The sequence below is a fragment of the Ictidomys tridecemlineatus genome, unplaced genomic scaffold (assembly GCF_052094955.1).
Source record: "Ictidomys tridecemlineatus isolate mIctTri1 unplaced genomic scaffold, mIctTri1.hap1 Scaffold_847, whole genome shotgun sequence".
NCBI lineage: Eukaryota > Metazoa > Chordata > Mammalia > Rodentia > Sciuridae > Ictidomys > Ictidomys tridecemlineatus.
The window spans coordinates 1-13,457 of NW_027526098.1; the positions used below are offsets into that span (position 1 = coordinate 1).

At 39.5% G+C, this 13,457-nt stretch overlaps 2 long non-coding RNA genes across 2 annotated transcripts; one reads left to right on the forward strand and one right to left on the reverse strand.

Annotated features, from left to right (window-relative positions):
• The first annotated feature begins 147 nt into the window (after positions 1-147).
• On the forward strand, positions 148-8,171 carry LOC144374734 (uncharacterized). The gene is made up of 3 exons (XR_013434060.1): positions 148-227; positions 2,865-2,963; positions 3,597-8,171. It is a non-coding gene; the product is annotated as an uncharacterized LOC144374734 (long non-coding RNA).
• A 3,039-nt stretch (positions 8,172-11,210) lies between these two features.
• On the reverse strand, positions 11,211-13,066 carry LOC144374733 (uncharacterized). The gene is made up of 2 exons (XR_013434059.1): positions 12,817-13,066; positions 11,211-12,017 (listed from the first exon to the last, which is right to left on the reverse strand). It is a non-coding gene; the product is annotated as an uncharacterized LOC144374733 (long non-coding RNA).
• Between the last annotated feature and the right edge of the window lie 391 nt (positions 13,067-13,457).

Consider the following 13,457-nt stretch of genomic DNA (forward strand, 5'->3'; position numbering starts at 1 on the left):
AGATGAAATTTTGAGAGACATGTTTTCTTTTACCTGACATTTGCTCAAACAAAAATTATAGAAAACTAACCTTATAAAAACATCCTAAAAGCAGAAAGATTTTAAATACTTTTTATGTAGAATATGTATTTTTAAAATATTTTTTTCAGTTGTAGATGGACACAACAACTTTATTATTTCTCTTTATGTGGTGCTGAGGATCAAACCCAGGGCCCCACGCATGTTAGGTGAGCACTCTACCTCTGAGCCACAACCCCAGTTGAACAGGAAATGTATTATTTTATGGATAAAATCTAAGTCCTTTTTTGGGGGGGTTGTTAAAAATGAAAGAGATTATAATAAGTTCAAAAGCACAAAGTGGAATTTAAAAGCATGATTTTATTACTTTTGTCTTCAGGTACAGACAGTGAACACACACAGTTTACACACAAGGAATAAAGAAAATTCGCAATCTGATTTAAAAGCAAAAGCAGATTTCAGACTGAATATTAGAGAATGTCTCTCAAAATCACACAGCAACTGACCCATAAAGAGAGACTTTCAGAGATTAGAAAAGACTGGACAGGCAGCCATCAGCAGTAGAGCAAACCTCTATAGAGCCATAAAGACCCTGGCAAATTTCAGAATACTGGGTCATTCCAAGTGTTTGTCAGGAATGTGTGCATGCCGTACTGCACACCCCTATTGGAAAGTAAATGCTGCATTCACCCTAAAGAACAATCTGGCAAGTATCAGTAAAATTAAGGTTATTCACTTTTTATGGAACAATTCTATTGATGGTCACCTGCTCTCAAGAAATTCTCCCACAGGTTCATAGAGACAATTATGTGTGGTTATGGGGGACAGTAGCAATATGAATGTCCACTGCAGGACAATGGAGAGTTAGAGTGTGATCAGAGGCTACTATGTCAGAGTTTAAAGCAGCAGATGAAATGTACATAAAAAGATCTTAGTAACTTGCAGATGGGGAGTTTGAGTGCAGATTAGTGGTAGAGTGCTTGCCAACATGCATGAAGCCCTAGAGTCAATACTCAATGCTATCAAAAAAAAAAAAAAAAAAAGAATGAAAGAAAGAAAAAGAAAAAAAATCAGAAAATGTTAAAATTTCTTCTAAATACAATTGGGTATGTCCCCTGAACCTTTTTACATCAATTAAAAATATAATCACCTGAAGAATAAATCACGCCTCTTCCTACAACTTGTCAGAGATGATCTGTGAAAATGCTTTACTATTGTCTTGATACAAAAAGCTCCACAAAATCATGCAAATCAAGAGGTTCAAATTTTTGTGTTCACTTTTAGAATAGAAAGAAACTGCCAAGGCCATCAAGGATATGCATATCGAAATGGCCAAAAACTATCTGAAAGGTGTCACTTTAAAAATCGATGTGACTGGGCATAGTGGTTCTTGCCTGTAATCCCAGCAGTTCCAGAGACTGAGACAGCAGGATTCCAAGTTCCAGGCCACCCTTGGAAACCTAATGAGGCCTTATGTAACTTAGTGAGACCCTGTCTCAAAATAGAAAATTAAAAGGAACTTGGGAATAAACTCAGTAGTAAACACTCCTAGATTCACTCATCAATAACCAAAAAAATAAAAATTATAAAATAACACTGTGTACCATTCCACTGTTAGAATGTGGTTGGTGTGTCGAGGCCAAACAGTGAGGCTGACATAGGTCCATTGAGAAAAAAAAAAAATTGCTGAATTTTGGCAGACATGCTTACATATGAAGAAAATGATGCTGAACTTGAGAGTTTAGATATGGATTTTCTGGTCATCGAATGTTTCCAGATGAACAAAGAACTCAAGATACACTGCCACATTTACAGAGCTCCTGGCCAGATTAAGCCATACATGATCTCCCCCTGCCATATTCAGATGATTCTTATTCCTAAACCAAGAGAAGAAGATGCACTCACACATGCATACACACGCACATATATACAAAAAGAAGAAGAGGAAGAGAAAAAGAAAGAGGAAAAGGCAGAGGAAGAAGAAGAAGAAAGGAAAGAAAGAGGAAAAGAGGGAGAGAGGAAGTGTGGGGGGGGGAGGATAATAAAATGTTCTTAAATTGCTGAGGCTTGCCTTGAACTTTCAAATCTTCCTGCTGCAGCCTCCTCAGTCACTCTGATTACAGGTGTGCTCCATCAGGTCTGACTAAATAAACATTTCAATAAAATAGAAATGGGAGGAATTGCAATGAAAATAGGGAGGGTAGGTAAAGGAGAACAACTCAGGATAGAATATACATATTTACATTAAAAAGTTGAGGCTCCTGAAAAAGACACTATACATAATGTGGCATTAATTCCACTTATTTGCCCTTTAGACAGAAAAGTCAGAGGAAATTTAGATACCTTTTGATGCAGGAAATCTAGACATAGATTACAACAATTACAATTCTAAATAGCCATAGGATTCCCTTTTCAACACAACCTGCTCCCCTTACTCGCTTCACTACTAAGCTATGTATGCTTGAAAATTTAGCTTTTCCATTCAGCTCCAGGATGAATTAGCTTATGGACTTTAGAGTACGATGCAGCACCACTGAGTCTGGTCTCTAAAACCAGCCATTCCATATGCAGAGAACTAGGTAGGTGTAGTGACCCTTTCAGGCAATCCCAAAGAAGCAAAAGACTGAGGGAAGAAAAACAGATGTTTGAGGCCATCCTAGGCAACATAGCCAGATCTTCTCTCAAACACAAGATAAAAAGGGCTGAGAGGAAGCTTAGTGGTAAAGCCTAACATTCAATCATGAGAATCATCAAAAAACAAATAAAATAAATAAGTGCAGAATTAGACCCAGTAATTGCATGGTTTTGATTTTTTTGTTTTTTTGTCTTGTTTTGTTTTTCTAAAGAGACAGTCTTTCTGAGTTGCTTTGCATGTTGCCCTTGCTGAGTCTGTTTTGAATTCAAGATTGTCCTGCCTTGACCTCCAAGCCACTGGAATTATCGAGGTACACCACTATGCCTGGTTAATTTGTCTATGTTTATCTGAAATAGAGAAAGAATTTTTACAGTGAATTGAAACTAGAAAGCTAGAGCCTGACTTCTGTCCTATCTCATCCACCCATCCTTTCCCTAATTCAATCAAAACCAAGGAATTTCCAAAATGCCTTCAGGATTGGTCCATTTGCACCTTAATCCTATCAAGTTCTTCAATCAATTTATGATGCAATTGAATGTCCCTCCCACATGATTGGGTATGATTTCTGAGGTCAGCTTCAGGACAGAATAGTATAAAAAGCTGTAGTCCATACCAGACTGAATGAGTTGCTCCTTGTCCTAGGCCAGGTACACACCTTGGCATGGTAGGGAAGTTGAAGCTATGGCAGTCTGTCAACCTGGGGATCAGTGACTCTTAGGAGATCTTATCTAGAGCCCCACGTTCTCCCAGGCCTGAACCCAGAAAGGTTGTGGGCCTGGGGACTGGATAATTTTCCTGTACTGAGCTGCCACTCTTGCCAGTGTCTCCAGAGCTGCCAAGATGTGAATTTTCCAGTAAGCCAACTGCGTCACTGGGCTTACACAGAGCAGGGAGCTGTCTGGGGAACTGAAGTAGTGTACTAACAGGATATGTTGTTACACAGGAGCAGGGAGTTAAGATGGACCAGCACCGAGTTCAAGACCTTAGGATCCAGCAGCCAGTGGCTGAAACCTGTCAGGAGCTCTAGTCACCTGAAGAAGAGGCAAGCACTACCACAAGTGGGGCACAATGAGCCCTGAACCTCCCAGGAGGTGCCAGTGCCTGTGCAATTGGACTGACACAAACTCAAGCTGTCTCCTGGAGCCCAGGTGGTCTCTGGAAGCTGCTGAAAACCCAAGTTTACATTCCAGAGGAAGCAAGAAAGGAAAGGAACACCATATTGAGGATGCCTTGAAGTACAATGCCCTTCAGCCAAAGCCCTAGAAAGAGCCTGGCAGACTCCAGTGGAGACCCTCATACTGTCCCTGTGGACTCATGCACTGGGACTGGGCCCTGCATGCCTAGGAGCCTTGAAGTCTTGGCTGTGCTGATAATCCCTTATTTTGTTCTTCTCTCCTGAATAATTTAAAGGTTCTTGAATAAGAAAAACTCTTTCTGTAATTAATTTGTTAAGGAATTCTTCCTTTAGATGGACTGAGAATTCTCACAGTTTTTAATCTGATTAAATTTTTCATGAAGATTAAAGCCATTCCTTTATTCACTGCTTATCCTTTGGTCTTGAGGGGGTGAGTAGAGGGTCAGGATGGGATGCTGTATACCTAGGTCTGGGGCAGGAAGGAGATAATTACTCAGGTTAGAGCTATGTCCTGAACCAATGGGAATCTCTGGAGATATGAGGGTAGTGTGATAACAGAATTTGTAGATGGGTGGCCACTTGCTGGTGTTTCTTCAAAACTTAATGTGACCTTCCAGAGGAGGGTAGAGAATCAGCATCAATAAGTATCCTTTAAATGGTCTACAGTTACTTTCTTATTAACTAAGGTAGGACACCAAAATGAAATCTCTAGTCTTGGGCCTCTGAGTTGACAACCATCGGATCCAAGACATCAGCTCTAGGTCAGACATGTCCAAGCAGTGACAGAATCCTGCTCTGGTGAGTTGTGTCCAGTGTAATAGACTTCATAGATTATACTTCAAGATCCATCAAAACTGAAAGCTTATGTGTGTGGGGTCACTTGCCTAATGTCAGTTTGCTCAGGTGGCTTTAGCAAACTGTCATCAGCAGAGTGTCCTGATGTATACCCTTAGTCCAAGCTACACAGGAGACTCAGACAGGAACATTGCTTGGGCCCAGAACTTTGAAGCCACCCTGGGCAACAGAACAAGAACCTGTCTCAAAAAATAAGAAGATAAATTACACTGGGATGAGCTTCAAAGAATGTAAATGCCTTCATTAGCATGGACATGGACTTTTATTAAACTTTCCTGTTCCCTGAAATAAAATAGGTTTTAAATTGAGGGGATTTGGATTTAGAGAGGCCTAGGTGCTAGGTCATACTGAACAGTGGGATCAGACCTGTTTGCCTTGTTTTTCTCATCAGTTTAATTGAGTGTCAATTGTCCATGGCAGGGAATGGTAGTAGAGGTCAAAGTGGAGTTGGAGTATTTATGTTGTTATAGTTAAGGCTTCATCCCGGGGTTTCATAAATTAACTTCCAGACCACTCATGTATAATCAAATCAAGACTTTATTGAAGCACACCATTGGCCACTGGCCAGAACATATAACTGTTCCCCTGATCATCCCAGAACAATTGCAAGGGCACTCTTTATAAGCCTGAAAACCACAAAAAGGACGTTTCGAGGGTGTAGCCAATGCAAGGAAGCCAAGTTACAGAAGTGGGAGAGTGCAGTCAGGTGGAGGGATGTGTAGCCAATCATAAGTAGCCCAGTTACCCCTGTTACAGAAACAGAGCCCCATTACACTAGGTATAGTTAGTTCCTTGTTCTTAAAGGTAGCAAAAAGAAAAGAACATCTTACCCTGATCATGACCCTTCTACTTGGCATGGTTGGTTTACAAAATGTAGTTACTAAACAAAATGGAGTCACGTTGGCTTGACTATCACAATGTGGTTCAGATATAGAGACAGGATTCTAATGGAATCATCCTTTCTTCTAAAAACCTAAAATTTAAATCAGTTTTTCTTCCTCTCCCTCTCCTCATTGCTATTCTTGCACCCTGGGGACAAGTAGAGGATTAGACACCATAATAAAGAAAGGAGGCTGGGTGTAGTGGCCCAGGCCTGTAATCCCAGGGATTGGAAGTCTGAAGGAGGAAAACAAGTTCAAGGCCATCGACAGTAAAATAAGGAGTCCTTCTCTCTCTCTCTTTCTCACACACACACACAAACACACACACACACACACACACACACACACACACACTCACAGAGATGTAGTTGAGTTTAGAGATATTATGAAGCTCTTGGAACCTGCACCACCAAGGGGGGCAAAAACACAATGTGTCATGACCACATTTGTCACAGTGCAAAGTTTTCAGACCTTGTGAAATGTTATGTTTTACAAATGTAGTTGTACAAAAGGACATTTTTCATTTTTGAGAACCTTCCATTGCTTTTACACACAAACCATGCCTACTAAAATATTGAGCATTGTAATAATGTACTTTCCTTTGGTTAAATTTACATAAAACAAAATTAGAACTCTCTAAAAACCTATATGCTCTCAATATTGAAAATGATGGGAAGAAATACAAAATATACCACATGATAAAAAACTTTATGTGGGCAAAAATAAAATAATAAATAAAAAAGAAAGAAACTGGCATTTAAAAGTGTTGGGGTTTTTTTGTTTTGTTTTTCTCTTGGAACCTGGGATTGAACCTGGGGGGCCTTAGCACTGAGGTACATCTGCTTTATTTATTTATTTATTTATTTATTTTGAATTTTTTTAATATTTCTTTTTTAGTTCTCGGCGGACACAACATCTTTGTTTGTATGTGGTGCTGAGGATCGAACCTGGGCTGTACACATGCCAGGAGTGCACGCTACCACTTGAGCCACATCCCCAGCCCTCCTGCTTTTTTATATTTGAAGAGATTCTCACTAAGTTGCTTGTGGCCTCATCAAATTACTGAGGATAGCCTAGAACTTGTGATCCTCTTGTCTCAGCCTTCTGAGTAGCTGGAATTACAGACATTTTAGGGGGTGATAATTGGCAATTGCATAGAAGTAGTACACAAAGCTGGCAGACTTTCTCAATCACAAACACTATTTCAAAATATTACATTTAGATGAATGGTGATTTTAAAAAATTAAGGCATGACACTACTTGGAGATTATGTTCACATTCATTTTCTATGTGGTATTATTTTTCTGAAACACAATCAAAGTCACATGATCTTGAATTAAAAATGTTTCATAAAATAATCTCTGTTGGATATGTTTGAGAGAAGTCACAGTGTCATTTTTATTGTCACAATTTTTGTTCACTATGATCCAAGTAGAAGTAGTTCTTATCATTAGGAGCCTAAAAATGTACATAAAACTAAACACTCCTTCCCAAACTTGCATCTTAACAATGCATTTAGGCCAAGTGAACTCTGCTTTGGAGTGGGTTTATAACTTGGCCCCTCTAGAGACAGAGCCCCACCCGCTGGTAACACAAATCACTAGGATACCAGGTAAGGCTCACCCATCCAATAGGCAAAATGTCTAGTGCCTTATAAAGTGTCTAGGGTTCTACAAAATTTCTTGTAAAACTGAAAGGAAAAAAAATAATTGTCATGCATAATATAACATTTGATATATAATATTAACATTTTCATAAAACATAGTGAGAGGTAATAATTTTAAATTAATGTATTGATGAGTTTTTAGTTCAGGAATGAGTACCTTAAGGTACAACTGTGCCAGGGGACAAGGGTCATGGTGGGTTCCTGCAAGAGGCAGGGGTCCACAAGTTGTGTTCCAATTTCCCAGCTTGAGAAAGGCTCAGCATTTGACAAGTAGCACAGGGAGAGGCCAAGTGCTTTGGTCTAAGCTGGTGAATTCATCAGGTAGAAAGGAGTTACCTATCTCCTGACTTAACCTCCACTTAACTGTACTGTGACGTCTTTACTTGTCTTAAGTCATGTTTGTATTATTTAAAAATTTGTCATTTAATAATCCTTAGTAACTTTTGCATCCTTCTTAATTTAGTAAAGTTATTGTATAATTGTTTGATATAATTTACATACATTGTGCAAACTAAAATCTCACTATATTTTTGTAGTTTTTGTGACTCTTACTAAATACCTTGCTAAAAAATTCATTACTTAAATTTCATTTCACTAGAATAATTTCCTGGAGGGCAAAATAGAGAATGAAAGTGGAATATATGATGTTAGAGAATTGATTTTTTTCAAATATGTTTTATTAAAGATCGTACATATTATGTATACAATTGTGTAGCATCATTATCTTTGTTTAGAGATTTAAATTCTACATGATTCCACTTCAACAGGGAGCCATGTTTTCACTACTATTGACATGTACATATATGTAAAATCCTTAGTCCCTCTACCTCTTGGGATTATAAAGGTGATTTAATATGTCCAAGATCCTCTATACAATCTATTCCATTTTGGTTTCTAAGGATAGCTTTGTTTCTAAGTAAATTATTTTTATCTTGTACTATGAAAGAATACTAGTTTTTTTCTTAATAAATTTTTGTTTGTGAGAATAAATCTGTGGAATAAATTTCTAAAAATGGGATTCCTATATCAAAACATTTTATTTAAAATTGTTCAAACACATGGCTATGTTGCATGTTCAAGGAGCCTACCAAATTCATTCAAACAACTGTATTGAGGAAAGTCTTTCTTCGAACAGTTTTAAAAATTTTTTTTCTTAGTTGTACATAGACACCTTATGTTTATTTTATTTATTTATTTTTACTTGGCACTGAGGGTCAAACCCTGTGCTTCACATTTGCAAGACAAGTGTGATGACACTGAACCACAACCCCAGCCCTTTGCCAACATTTTAACAACGAGGGTTATAATGAAAATTTCTTCTTTTTTATATAGAAAGAAGCAAATCCAGGAACTCATGCATGCTAGGCACGTGCTCCACCACTGACCTACATCCCTGGACCCTGTAATGAAAGTTTTTAAGTCTTTCTAATATGTCATTTAAAAATTTATTTCTTTTAATTTCCTGGTGTCTAACATTAGTGAGACTAGGCTCAACATTGTTACTGAAAAACTAGTAGTGTTATTGTTTGTGGGAATTTGAAAAGAGCTCCATAATTTTCATCACTTTTCTAATTCATTCTGGGTGAATGACATTGATAATATCTAACTATCAAAAATTAGTACTTTCAAAAGCTTAAAGCATCCCGTCTTATGTACTTTGTTTCCTCTTTGCCAAATTCACATCCGATATTTTTTGTCCCAGATACTCATCCCAATCTATTCTCTTGCTGAATTTTCAATTATAATTTCAAATATTTTACCTCAAAACATCTCTTTATGGCTCAACTTAACACCATAACAGTCAAGGACTCTGGCTACCTAGTGTAATCTGAACTCTCTTTTCCAGATTCCAGGTTCACACTGCCCCCAAGAATCATTACTTTTCTGCTCTAGGAGAAAGATTCATGCAGGTTTTTTTTAAAAAACATTTGTTTTAGTTTTCAATTGGCCTTTATTTATTTATTGATATGTGGTGCTGAGAATCGAACCCAGTGCCTCACACATGCTAGGCAAGCACTCTGCCACTGAGCCACAACCCCAGGCCACTCAGGTAGTTTTAAGGCAAGAACACATCAGCAGTCAGAACTGGGTGAAAGTTCGTGGGGAAGGACATCACTGAATATAGCTCTATTGCCAGAAGAAAAGGTCACAGAAAAAAAGATTCAAGAAGAGGAAATTACCTAGAGGTCCAGGAATAAGCAAGGGTCTGGAGCTGCATTGGCAATAGAAGTCACAGCAGTCATCCTGGAGCTTGAAATCTATTGAAATTGTGTGCAGAATCTGAAAAAGAAATGAGAGAGAAGAAGAAGAAGAAGAGGAGGAGGAGGAGGAGGAGGAGAAGGAAGAAAGAAAGGGGGGAAGGGAAAAAAGAAAGAAGGAAAAGGAAAATAAAGAGAAGGAGGCAGAAAGGAAGACCTATGGCCTGAAACAAGAACGTCAAACTAAGACTGCATGCAAAAAACTCAAAGTGAAATTTCAACCCAAGAGACCAATATCAAGAACAAATACAACCATAAATGTCAATCCAAGGGATTAACCTTTTATACTTGAATTAAAAACACAGGGAACTGCCTGCCATCTCATGTGTTGATTAAAAACCAAACTGCTTCATTCTCTTATACACTACAGGGTATACAGATTATGATGTAAGTTGAAGTCATCCCTCACTTTCCTTCTTAGTCAAATAGATACTATATAAACACAACTTATTGAATCCACGTTCTTCCCAGAATTATATACTAGAAGACCTTAGCACATTCTAGCATAACAGAATTATTTGCTATATATTCATTACAATTACTTTATTCACTGTTCCTTTTTTTCAGTTATTTCACTGGAGCAAAAATTTAGCTACATTTTGATATTTTATATAATACCACTGAGAAACAGTTCTCTGTCTTCTTGAAAAAAATTAATTACACAGATAAATTCTGCCATGTGGGACAGGACAGTACAGGCTTGTAATCTCAGTGACCTAAAAAGCTGACACAAGAGAATTACAACTCAAGACAAGGCAGGCAGGGTGGCACACACCTGCAATCCCAGTGGCTGGGGAGGATGATAGAGCAGGATTGTGAGTTCTAAGCCAGCCTCAGCAACGGTGAGGTGCTATACAACTCAGTGAGACCCTGTCTCTAAGTAAAATACAAAATAGGGCTAGTTATGTAGCTCAGTGTTTGAGTACCCTATGTTCAACCCTGGTATGAAAAAAAAAACAATCAAGAGAAGGTTCAGCAATTTCATTAGATCATGTCTCAAAACAAGAACTAAAAATTACTGGAGATACATCTTGTAATGTTGTCAGAATCCAAATCCCATGATTTCAAGTTCAAATTTCAAAAATGCTAGGAAAAGAAGGGTCCAAGAAGGCCATCTTAAGTAGAATTCCTTGGATACCCCCTAGCAGCACAACCCTCTAGGTGGAATCTTCTGGAGGATCTATACCAATGGGTAAATACCAAGGCCCAAAGTTTGAAGGTCTAGCTGCTGGGGTCCTTTGAAAGGCCTCAAAATGAGTGCAGTCAAGTGTGTAGTGGCAGCTGTGACCCAGACTGGCTGGCTTTCCTAGTATTTCCTGGCTCGACTTGATTTTATACTCTGGCTTCTTGACTCTTTTGAATCTTGACTGCCTGGGCAAGCTCTGAGTCCCAAGAAGCGGAAGGTTGTTAGGCGGGTTTGAAAGGAAGACAGGCAGAGGAGTCAGACAACTGCATGGTATCAAGGCACCCCTGAAGTAGTCTTGGGGGCAATAGATAACAGGGTAGCACAGAAAGATCATATCTCTGCTGGGTTTTCAAGGCTGCTGTGTATCTGCTTAGAGATGCAGTGCATGTAGAACACCCAATACACTGGTGCCCTGGCCACCCACCTCTCCCCAGAAAATGCTGCCAGTCCATCCTGCCAGTAAGTAATGCAAGAACAATGTGAGAGGGCACCCTTAGATCCAGATTGACCTCCTTAGATCTGGACATGGTGTCTCACCACCCACAATCCCAAACAGGAGTACACCACACCCAAGAATTTCTCATTTTAGGGCAATTTAATTGAGAAAGCAGAAGAAAAATGCACAAGAGCTCTGAAGCCTCCATGGTGGACTAGCAAACACAAGCTTTACTTCTAGGTGATCCCTTCCAAAACACTCCTCCAAACATCTCAGTGCTCTTGGGTCCCAAAGGTTACAGACTCAAGCAGCCTCAGGGAGTCTTGCACAGAAGGGCCCGAATCCACCCCTAGCAACCTTGGCTTTTCTCTTGGCCTCTGGCAGGGGCAGGGGGAAGAGGACTCTTACGAGAGTCACCACCACCAGAGGTCTTGGCCTCTAGACCTCCCTCATCCTTGTACCTGGAACACAAGGGAGCCCCAGAAGACAGTTGATGCTGGGGCACCTTCAAGACCCCCGACTCTCCTGGGTGTGCCTGCAGCTTCTTCTGGGTCAAGGACACCTGCTCCAGGACAGGAGGCTCTGTGTCCTGGTGCAAGGTGCCCTGTGCTCTGGGAAAGTCATCTTCCCATGACCAATGCCAGAGAAGAGGTCCTTGGGGTGTGGAATGCAGGTTGCTGTGGAAGGCGTGTCTGCCATAAGAGATAACTTGTTGCTGGATGTAGAAGGGCAGCAACTGGGGTCCAGGGTATATTGAGCTCAGAGTTGGAGGCCTCTGGAGACCTGGCTCATTGTATACAGAATTCCAAGCCTGTGGCACACAGCAGGGAAAGTGCTGCTCCATGGTGTTGTGGGCCTCACAGCAGGAACCAGTATGTGGGGCTTAGCAGGCAGCTAATTTGGTCTTCTGAAACTCTTCTGGCCTCCAATGAGTTTCTAAACACAGACTGGGAATAAGGATCGTGCTTGCTTTAATCCGGAAATAAAATCCCATCAGAAATCTCAATTAATGAGATTAACAACAATAACAATTATCTGTTAGTCACTGTAATAGGAAGTCTTGCTCCATAAGACACTGAAAAATAGACATTTTTCTTCTGGCTTTAGAAGGTTGTCAACACAATACATAGATAATCACAACATGTTTTAGTTGTAACCTTTTTCCTTCCTGATCTCTGCCTGTATGATAGAATACTTGTGACCAGGAGTACTTCCAAAAAACAATATGACCTGGAAAATAAACTTTAGTTTTCAGATCTGGTACTATAATCTGATTGATCTCTCACCTCATCCCCAACTCTATCAAATACATAACTTGAGAAATAAAACCCTAATGATAATAGGAGGACATGGGGCTCTTTGGAGTAAATTAGGCCACAATCCTTCATAAAAGTTATTTATAGCCCATAGAAAAGATCTTATAAAAAATATTTTAAAGATAACTGTCAGTATCTTTTAAACACCCAATAGGATGAAGCTAAAAATCCATAATAAAAAGAGGAAGTGAAAATTCACAAATTTATGGAAAGCAAAAAAAAAAGTCAAATAATTTTCTGATGAAGTAAAAAAGCACAAGGGATAGAAGAATATACATAGATATCTAATAACAAAGAAAACACACCATACCAACATTTATGAGATGAAGTAAAATCAGTGACCAGGAAGGTGTAGTAGTCAGGATTCTCAAGTGGAACAGAATCAAGAGAAAGTATGATTATAAAAAGGGGATTGATTAGATTGGCTTACTTGACCAGAGCTGGAGAGTCGCCAATGGCTGTCTGCAGGCTGTAGAGCTGGAGGAACCAGTAGCTGCTCGAAAAAGTGGCTGAAGCCCCCAAAACAGGAGAGATCAACAGTGCTCTCCTAGTCTGAACAGAAGCTTCTGGAAACTCTGGACAATCAGTATCATATGAGTCCACTTTAGAGGAGTGAAGAAGCAAGATTCTGATATCCTCAAATGACGGCAGCAGCAACCAAGAACTGATTCTAGGAGAATCAAGCTTGCATCTGCTGATGCTTCCTTGTTCTCCTACCTTTTATTCCATCCAAGCTGCCATCCTATTGGATGGTGCTGATCAACTTTAGGGGGGGTCTCCACTTCAGTTGTAATTGCACATGCCAGTCATTCCCGACACACCCAAAAGTCTCTTAATCATTGGCATGTCTTAATCCTATCAAGTTGAATGAATGTGAACATTAACAAAGAGTACCAGGACTGAATCAACAAGAACACCAGAACAAATCTACAACTATGACTAGGATTAAATCAGTAATCAAATACAAGGTGAGGCTGGGGATGTAGCTCAGTGGTGCGGAGCATTTGCAGGAGTCCCTCCCTGGGTTCAGTGTTCACCACTGGAGGAAAAAAGAAAATCCCAATAAATAAA